We start from the raw sequence: 9,554 nt of genomic DNA, 5'->3' as shown, positions 1-9,554 counted from the left end.
TGTCTTCTCGTGATATTCTGGATGCTGTTTGGTATGGTCTTCCACTCATACTCCACTCATGAAGACATCCACCACCGAAGACCTCCACTCATACTCCACTCATGAAGACATCCACCACCACTATTTGAGAGAGAAAGAATTAGCCACCATACTTTAGAATCTACCGCTGTATTACTCCACCTCTGTACTACCACTACTATAATAAAGGGAGGCCGTTGGAGCTCGTCCCTCGGTTTGTAAGGTAATCAAGGTTTGTGCTAAGTGCTTGGGGTTTCCCGAAAGGGAAAGCCGCATGTAAGCTTGTCCCGTGGAAATGGATTAAGCTGTCCTGGCAGCATCCCTGCCTTCCTTTAAGCTCGTTCTTATGGGGCGATGTCTCTACGCTAGGGACCCTAGAGGAGAAACCTCTGCGCGTGTCGTTCTCGTGTTAGCCCTGGTAGCGGCGTTTGAGGAGAACCCTGTGTGCGCAGAGAAGTGTTCCCTTCGGGTGGAACTGCCTGGGGAGACGGTAGAGCCTGAGTCCTGTGTGAGCGTGGCTGGGGACGGTGAGGGTGCAGTCCGGGCTGGCCTGGTTCTGAAGCGAGCCAGCGAGGCATGCGGTGAGTACCGAGTAGGACTGTCACAAGCATAGCAGCACGACTGGCTGAATCTTCGGTCTCGCCAACCCGCAAAGATCCTGAGAATAGACTTAATTAAGGAATATACCTAATCACGCACCCGCGCGTGCTCGTATCCCCCGAAAGCGACCCGAATAGTAGCTCAATAGTGCGCAATAGTGAGTGAATAGTAGCTGAATAGTGACGCCACCCGTAGGTGCTCCACCCACTCACCGTGAGTGCTCGGGCACTATTCATATTCCCGAATTTGAATAGTGAGCTGAATTTAAATAGTGCCGCGAATTTAAATAGTGTTCGCCGAATTTGAATAGTGCTATGAATAGTAACTCGAATTTTGAATTCCGAAAATTTTTCGAAGTCGCTCGCCCTCGATAATCGTGTTTGACATATTTAAATAGTGCCGCGAATTTAAATAGTGTTCGCCGAATTTGAATAGTGCTGTGAATAGTAACTCGAATTTTGAATTCCGAAAATTTTTGAAGTCGCTCGCCCTCGATAATCTTGTTTGACTGGTATCAGAGCCGAGGTTGTTAAAATTTGTGTTTTTGAGGGTTTTTCTATATTTAGTTAAGATATTTGAATTAGTTATTACAACCTTAGGTAAGTGTTCTTGCTTTTAATGGAAAGTTTAGTTAGCAAGATTCATCACTATGAACAAAAGTTAAATAAAATACCTCATGAATATAATACCTCTATGTTGAGTGAATGGCCTGCTATTAGAGAAAAAGAAGTTTATTTTATTAGGATGTTATATAAGTTAAAAAAGGATAAAGATCTTTATGACGAAAAAATCAACTCTCAATTAATAAAGCAAAAAGCTAAGGTGAAGCCAGTAGACCTTGAAAGCCATAAAGCAAAAGAAGTTCCGCAAAGTGATATCATGAAAGATTCCACTATCGATAAAGAAGCCCAAAAGAAGGTTAATGAAAGGTATCTTTTAGAAAGCTATGAAGAAGAAGAAAATAATGTGCAGAGTCACAATGATTTTATAAACTCTCTTGGTGAAGAGGAAATACATAATATAGAAAATGCTATGGATGCGCTAGAAATAAAGGGTGAAGAAACAAATGATTCGAAAGAAGCTAAAACTGAATTAATGGATCAAGGAGATTGTGAGCATGATTGGATAAAAGGAAGAGGTGATTATAATATCAAATGTGCTTTTTTATATATTATCCTAGTCAAGATAATAGATTTACTTGTAGTGTATGTTTAAAACAAGCATGTGCTTCATGTTTAAGGAATGCTAATCAGAAATGGAGACAAGAAATAGAAATAATAGCAGAAGATAAAATATTAGCAAGTAGAGTTAGAAATTTAGAAAATAGAGTAAATATCTTAGAAGCTGAGTTAGAAGATCTAAGAAGTAAAATAGAATTTAATAATAATAAGATTGAAGGAAATGCTAGTGGCAACACTGAGTTTAAAGATCAAGCCATAGTTGATAAAAATAATGATAAGGCTATACAATTAAAAGATGCTATAATTAATTTTGGCAGCAAATACATAGTTAGATTACCATTTAAAGAAATTGTAGGAATAAGAATACCTGTAAAGGTAAAATTAACACCTACCATTACTTACAAAATATTAGCATTAGTAGATACTTGCTGTACAAAAAATATTATACATGATAAATATTTTGCAAGATGCCCAGAGATAGTACATACAATAGATCAAGATAAAGTAGAAATATCTACTGATATGTCAGGAATAAAAAAGCTTCATAACCAGTTAGCTTATAATATTGAGATACAAATAAACAATACAAAATATATAATGGATGAGATCACAATAAGAGACTTATCCATGATAAATGATGATATGATATTAGGATTAATGTTTTTACAGTATTCTTTACAAACAACAATTATAAATGAGCAAGGGATTACATTCATCCCATATCAAGATAATATTCCATATATAACAGAAGTACGAAAAACTATAAGCTCTAATGAAGGAAAAGCCAAAATAGAAACTCAAGAATATGATGATAATAAGTATGTTGATAATATAGACGAAGAATTAAGTGAAAGTATAGAAGAATACCATATTGCAAATACATGCATAGAGTGTATTAGTTTACAATCGCTATCACCAAACTGGTATAGAGATATAAAATCTAAAAAAGACATAGATAAGATAGTACAAAGGTTAGAAGAAATTCAAATAATAGGAGAAATACCAATGAAATATTGGGATAAGAATGGTATAGTTTGCAAGCCTAATATAATAAACCCTGATTATATAATTAAGACTAGTCCGATAGAAGCGACACCTAAGGATATAGAGGAGTTTAAAATGCACATTGAAGAATTACTAAAGTTAGGAGCAATAAGAGAAAGCAGAAGTCCCCATAGGTCAGCAGCCTTTATAGTTAGAAATCATGCTGAAATAGCCAGAGGAAAGTCAAGAATGGTTATTAATTATAAAAGATTAAATGATAATACAATAGATGATGGATATAATATCCCAAATAAGCAAGAATGGATAAATAGAATACAAGGAAGTAAATATTTCTCAAAATTTGATTTAAAAGCTGGGTTTTGGCAAGTAAAAATGGCAGAAGAATCAATAGGCTGGACTGCCTTCACATGTCCTCAAGGTCATTTTGAATGGTTGGTAATGCCATTAGGTCTAAAAAATGCCCCTGCTTTGTTTCAAAGAAAAATGCAGAATATCTTTAATGAAAATCAAGATTTCATATTAGTTTATATAGATGATTTATTAGTTTTTTTTCAAAATCTTATAAAGAACATATAGCTCATCTGGAAACGTTCTTTAGAAAGGTAGAGCAGCATGGATTAATACTTTCTAAAAAGAAGATGGAAATATGCAAAGAAAAGATAAATTTCTTAGGCCATGAAATAGGAGAGGGAAAAATTTATTTACAAGATCATATCGCAAAGAAAATTTTACAATTTCCTGATGTCATGAATGATAAGAAAACCTTGCAGCAATTTTTAGGAATAGTAAATTATGCTAGAAATTACATAGAAAACTTAGCAAAACTAGCTGGGCCATTATATGCAAAATTAAGAAAAAATGGGCAAAAATATTTTAATTCCGAAGATATAAAGCTAGTAAGAATCATAAAAGAAAAGGTGAAAGAATTAAAACCCCTAGATTTACCTCTAGATGACTATTATTTTATTATAGAAACAGACGCATCTGAAATAGGTTGGGGTGCTATATTAAAGCAAAAGCCTCATAAATACTCTCCAAAAACAGAAGAAAAAATATGTAGGTATGCTTCAGGGAAATATAAACTAAAGGCAATAAATAATACAGATAGAGAAATTTTAGCTGTTATTAATGCGCTAAATGCTTTCAGATTATATCTAGGATTTAAAGAGTTCACGGTACGAACAGATTGCGAAGCTATATGTAGATGCTACAATAAAATTAATAGTAAGAAAAGTTCAACTAGAAGATGGGTTTTATTTGAAGATATAATTACAAGGTATGGATACAAAGTAATATTTGAGCATATAAAGGGAAAGGATAATACCCTTCCTGATATATTTTCTCGTTCATCTATTTTGCAGGAATGAAGAAGGGAGTGAGTCCAACAGGGATTGACTGTTTCTGCTTTGGAGCAGAGAATAAGCTAAGAATATTTCCTCCAAACACATATAAATTTAAACCAAGGGATCATATTGTACTAGACGAAGTACAAGAATGCATTTTAGACAATTTTTGGTACCAGTACAACAATAAACGAGAAGATAAGGGATATATGCTAGCTATTTTAAATAGCCTAGCTGAATACTTCCATACAATTAACGGGCTAATACAACCAAAGGAGTCACCCAAAAATATAGAGAAAAAGGCCATATATGTGATATATAAAGGAAAGAATCCTGGAATTTATGTATCATTTGAGCAAGTAATAGCACAAAAAATAGAAAAAGATAAAGACGGAGGAATATTATGGAAGAAATATACTGACATTGATCAAGCTCTTACATATGCTAGAAATATATTAGGAGTAAACTACTTTTTAGAACCTGCTGCTAAGGAATATATTCAAAAATATAAAAAAAATAAAGGAGCTTAAGCCAAGCCCATCTGGAATAAATATAAAGGAAGAAGGTTCATCTAAGGCTCCAACATATAAAGAAATTCTGAAGAAAGAAGCAGACTCATCAAATGAGGAATATATTGACAATAAGTTAAAGGAAAAACTTGAATCAGTATTTCCTCAATGGAAGAATAATTTAAAAGAAGAAATAATGAAAGAAATAAGGCTTGAAATAGATGAGAAATTCAAAAATATGCAAAAAGACTATGAATTGAAAATGGAAGTGCCCATATCTGATGATGATATGATGGATTTCCGTGGAGATAGCCAAGAATAACCAAGAAAAGAGGCAACCCGATAAAGAAGAAGAAGAATAGAAATACAGTTTGAATAAAAGAATATTTGTCACACAAGGGAATAAGTCTCCAATGTTGTTAAGGTGTTAACAACAATTGGGCCGGGGCAGAATAATACTACATGCCATGATGTTTTGATTGAAGTCTGCGATGTCAATCATTCGGGCGTGGAAGACCATACCAAGCAGCATCCAGAATATCACGAGAAGACAGTACGCGATAGAGGACAAGGCAAAAGGAATAAACAACAACTCTACTGTACCCAGGACAATTATTGAGGAACGGAGAGCCGTCCAAGTGTCGAGGCAACAGAAGAGGAGAATAGTTGAAGGCACCAGAAGCCTTAAGCACGAAGCAACTCCAGAAGACTCTGCCGCGACTATAAAAGGAGGTACCGGGTGAAGCATTGGAGGGATCAATCGACCACACTACGACATCAACCAGAGCGCCACCAAGAATCACGAAGACACACTCCACCACCGAAGACCTCCACTCATACTCCACTCATGAAGACATCCACCACCACTATTTGAGAGAGAGAGAATTAGCCACCATACTTTAGAATCTACCACTGTATTACTCCACCTCTGTACTACCACTACTAGAATAAAGGGAGGCCGTTGGAGCTCGTCCCTCGGTTTGTAAGGTAATCAAGGTTTGTGCTAAGTGCTTGGGGTTTCCCGAAAGGGAAAGCCGCATGTAAGCTTGTCCCGTGGAAATGGATTAAGCTGTCCTGGCAGCATCCCTGCCTTCCTTTAAGCTCGTTCTTATGGGGCGATGTCTCTACGCTAGGGACCCTAGAGGAGAAACCTCTGCGCGTGTCGTTCTCGTGTTAGCCCTGGTAGCGGCGTTTGAGGAGAACCCTGTGTGCGCAGAGAAGTGTTCCCTTCGGGTGGAACTGCCTGGGGAGACGGTAGAGCCTGAGTCCTGTGTGAGCGTGGCTGGGGACGGTGAGGGTGCAGTCCGGGCTGGCCTGGTTCTGAAGCGAGCCAGCGAGGCATGCGGTGAGTACCGAGTAGGACTGTCACAAGCATAGCAGCACGACTGGCTGAATCTTCGGTCTCGCCAACCCGCAAAGATCCTGAGAATAGACTTAATTAAGGAATATACCTAATCACGCACCCGCGCGTGCTCGTATCCCCCGAAAGCGACCCGAATAGTAGCTCAATAGTGCGCAATAGTGAGTGAATAGTAGCTGAATAGTGACGCCACCCGTAGGTGCTCCACCCACTCACCGTGAGTGCTCGGGCACTATTCATATTCCCGAATTTGAATAGTGAGCTGAATTTAAATAGTGCCGCGAATTTAAATAGTGTTCGCCGAATTTGAATAGTGCTGTGAATAGTAACTCGAATTTTGAATTCCGAAATTTTTTCGAAGTCGCTCGCCCTCGATAATCGTGTTTGACATATTTAAATAGTGCCACGAATTTAAATAGTGTTCGCCGAATTTGAATAGTGCTGTGAATAGTAACTCGAATTTTGAATTCCGAAAATGTTTCGAAGTCGCTCGCCCTCGATAATCATGTTTGACTGGTATTATTTATATATATATATATATTCAACGCGCAGGCGGCGCCACGGCCGGAGCTCTGGCGAGCCTTCGTGAGCGTAAAAGGTCACGGTTTTCAATAGGGGTCACAGTATTACCATATTGCCTCGCTGAACCAATCGGCAGTCTGTAGCATGCAGGAATTGTTTGGTATGCACAGTTCCGTAACATCTAAATTAGACATGACAAAGTTAAGCTTGTGGCTTTATGACAAAAACATTCAAACATATGGAAAGCAGGCTGATATGAAAAGTAATATTAGTCCAATAGAGAAATAATTATTCCTGATTATATAAAAAGTAATTTTCAAAGGCAAAAAAACAAAACCAGCATGCTCATAAAAATTGTTTTTCAATGCATGCAGCAGAAAATCAATTGGCCATGGTTCCAGCATTTTTAATCGAACAAAAGGAAATTTGAAATCTATCACATGGTTCGGATGACTCCATGGTGATGCAGCATAAAAATTCATGGTGATAGAATCAAAGCTCATGAGCATGCAAAACTCATGGAAATCGATTCCAATTGGAATTGCAGCACATGAATCAAAACTCCATAGTGATAGCATCAAAATTCATGGACACGCAGGATCCAGAGCTGGTAGACAAGTGCTTTTACTTCACAGACAAAGCTTTTTCAGGGGGAATTTGATCGAACGGGTTACCTACGTGCCGCTGGTGGGGAAGACGACAATCGACAACACCACCGTGCCCGGCTGCCGGCTACACTTCCGCCGCCTTGCCGTAATGGACCAGCTTCCGATTCTACATGTCATGCGGGTGCGCATCCATGACGCGGGTGGATGCGAGGCAAAGAAAAAGGTTACCTGCCTTTCCACTTTCAGACTCATGCTGGAATCTCCACATGAATGTGCGTTCACGGCAAAGACATCAAACAGGTTGTGCATCGACAGGCTCATATCAGAGTAGGGACTTAACTACGTTCAGAATCAAATTGGATCAGGGTGCTACAAAAGGCAGAGCATACTGAAACCGTCCCTACCAGAATCAAATTGGATCAGGTTGGATCAGGTTGCTACAGAACAGAGCATACTGAAAACGTAAAAAACGTGAAGGAAACGCACAGAAGAAAATTCAGACTTGCCTGCAGTGATCCATCCATCGACATCCCCACCATGCAGAGATCTGACATGGACCCAAGCAGACGACCACCCACGCCGCTAGTAGGCCACTACGCTAGGAGCGGACGGTCACCACGACGGCCGCCGGGGGGAATCCGCCCATGGCCGCGGAAGTCGAGGATGTTGCTCCACGACGTCACTTCCTCCGACCCAGAAAAGTCGACGAATCTGTGGGCACGGGCAGATAGGGAATCGGAGGGGATGGGGACTGGGGGGAGGGGCTAACCAGCATATCACGTTCAACGGCGGCTTCAACGTGCCGCCGCTTGGGGGTTCGGAGCATGGAGGACGATGATCAACGAGGGGTGACGCTGTGCGAGGTCGACCGCGCTGTGCTGCGTTGCCGCCGGAGTGCGAGCGGTAAGGGGCAGGCTCGGCTGCGTCGCCAAGGAAAGAGATAACGATTGGAGAGAGGATGGGAGGATTTTAATGAACGGTCAAAGGAGAGGGTATAGGGGTGAGTGTTTTAGGGTGCGTTTGGTTCCAAGGACGAAGTGGGACAGGACGGGACGATTCCATTCCGTCCTGCGTTTGGTTGGAGGACAGGTGGGACGGAGACATCCCTAGAGAAGAATATTCTCTCTATATGCGGGATACCCCGTCCCTCAAAAACGAGCGGAGGGGGGCGTCCCACTTCGTCTCCGTCAACGCCGTTTCTTCTCGGGCGCGGTCGGAGCTCCCGCGGCCGGGGCGGGCGTGGCAAGATGTGGCCGCGGCTGGAGCTTCCGCGGATGGGGCCGCGGCCGGAGATCCGGCGGGCGAAGGCGGGTGTGGCTGGAGCTCCCGCAGCCGGGGCGGACGCGGGCGGAGGCGGGCGCGGCTGGGGCGGACGCGGGCGCGGAAGGAGAAAACGGTGCTCATCCCATCTGTTGCAATCTTTCCAACTAAATAAAAAATTAGGACGAACCCACCCTATTCAACCAAACATGAAATGGGATCGTCCTATCCCAGAAAATTGGAACAGGACCGTCCCGTCCTACATTGTCTCCTATCCAAACGCACGGTCATTATATTGGGTCATCTGGGGAGTTTTTACGGTTTCCTTCGAGCATATACGGCTGCTGGTTACAGAATTAGTTATTATGTGGCCGAGCCTATCTGCACTTGCGAACTCGCATTGTGCTAGCCTGCGCCGTCCTAGGCGGCTCTGAGCCGCTCGACTCAGGGGGCGTTTTCTTCCGGTGACTTATTTTTAGCACGTGTCACATTGAATGTTTAGATACTAATTAGGAGTATTAAACGTAGACTATTTACAAAACTCATTACATAAGTGAAGGCTAAACGAGCAGACTATCCCTGTATGGATGATAGAACAATCCAAAATGGTTTCTTGTGAGGTAATTGTTCGCCTAGAAAGAACCTGCAGGGGCAGATATGGGATACATAAAAGTTGAACCACTTTAATCTAAAAACAAAAGGCCACCCGCCCAACACACAACACAGGTCATAACCAGCAAAAATTTCCTACCTCATGCCACTTTCTTGTGTAGCGTTTTGTAACATCACGTACTCCATCTTTCGAAGTCGCAATAACATAATCCAACTTCTTGTTCCACCTACAAGACAATGCCATACAGCAAGAAGTCAAGAACAAATGCACAGAATTTGCAAAGACGTCATGTAGGCAATGCAATATGGAGAAACCAGTTGGAAGGACCAATTATTTAACCCTTTCTCATACAGTAGGGGATTATCATAGACTCCTTCGCACGGATCTAGGTGCATCCATCTAGACATTCCACAACAATGGCATTGAAGAATAAGGGTACTAAAATACCAATTCAACTTAGAAGCTGTGGGTATGTTCCACTGACCTCCCGTACAAGTTTGAAAACCATTCTGTCCACACATGATCAGTGAAATCT

The 9,554-nt window shown here is 41.0% G+C and overlaps 2 long non-coding RNA genes across 2 annotated transcripts; both read right to left on the bottom strand.

The window, feature by feature from the left end:
* Nucleotides 1-7,027: 7,027 nt before the first annotated feature.
* Nucleotides 7,028-8,143, bottom strand: LOC111256792. Its single transcript, XR_002677030.1, has 2 exons — nt 7,916-8,143; nt 7,028-7,832 (listed from the first exon to the last, which is right to left on the bottom strand). It is a non-coding gene; the product is annotated as an uncharacterized LOC111256792 (long non-coding RNA).
* Nucleotides 8,144-9,022: 879 nt separating this feature from the next.
* On the bottom strand, nt 9,023-9,554 carry LOC101781859. Its single transcript, XR_214942.3, has 4 exons — nt 9,504-9,554; nt 9,359-9,418; nt 9,158-9,245; nt 9,023-9,049 (listed from the first exon to the last, which is right to left on the bottom strand). It is a non-coding gene; the product is annotated as an uncharacterized LOC101781859 (long non-coding RNA).

This window comes from Setaria italica, chromosome III (assembly GCF_000263155.2).
Source record: "Setaria italica strain Yugu1 chromosome III, Setaria_italica_v2.0, whole genome shotgun sequence".
Taxonomy (NCBI): domain Eukaryota; kingdom Viridiplantae; phylum Streptophyta; class Magnoliopsida; order Poales; family Poaceae; genus Setaria; species Setaria italica.
Note: the sequence above shows the minus strand (reverse complement) of the source record. Positions and strands in the feature narration are given on the sequence as shown.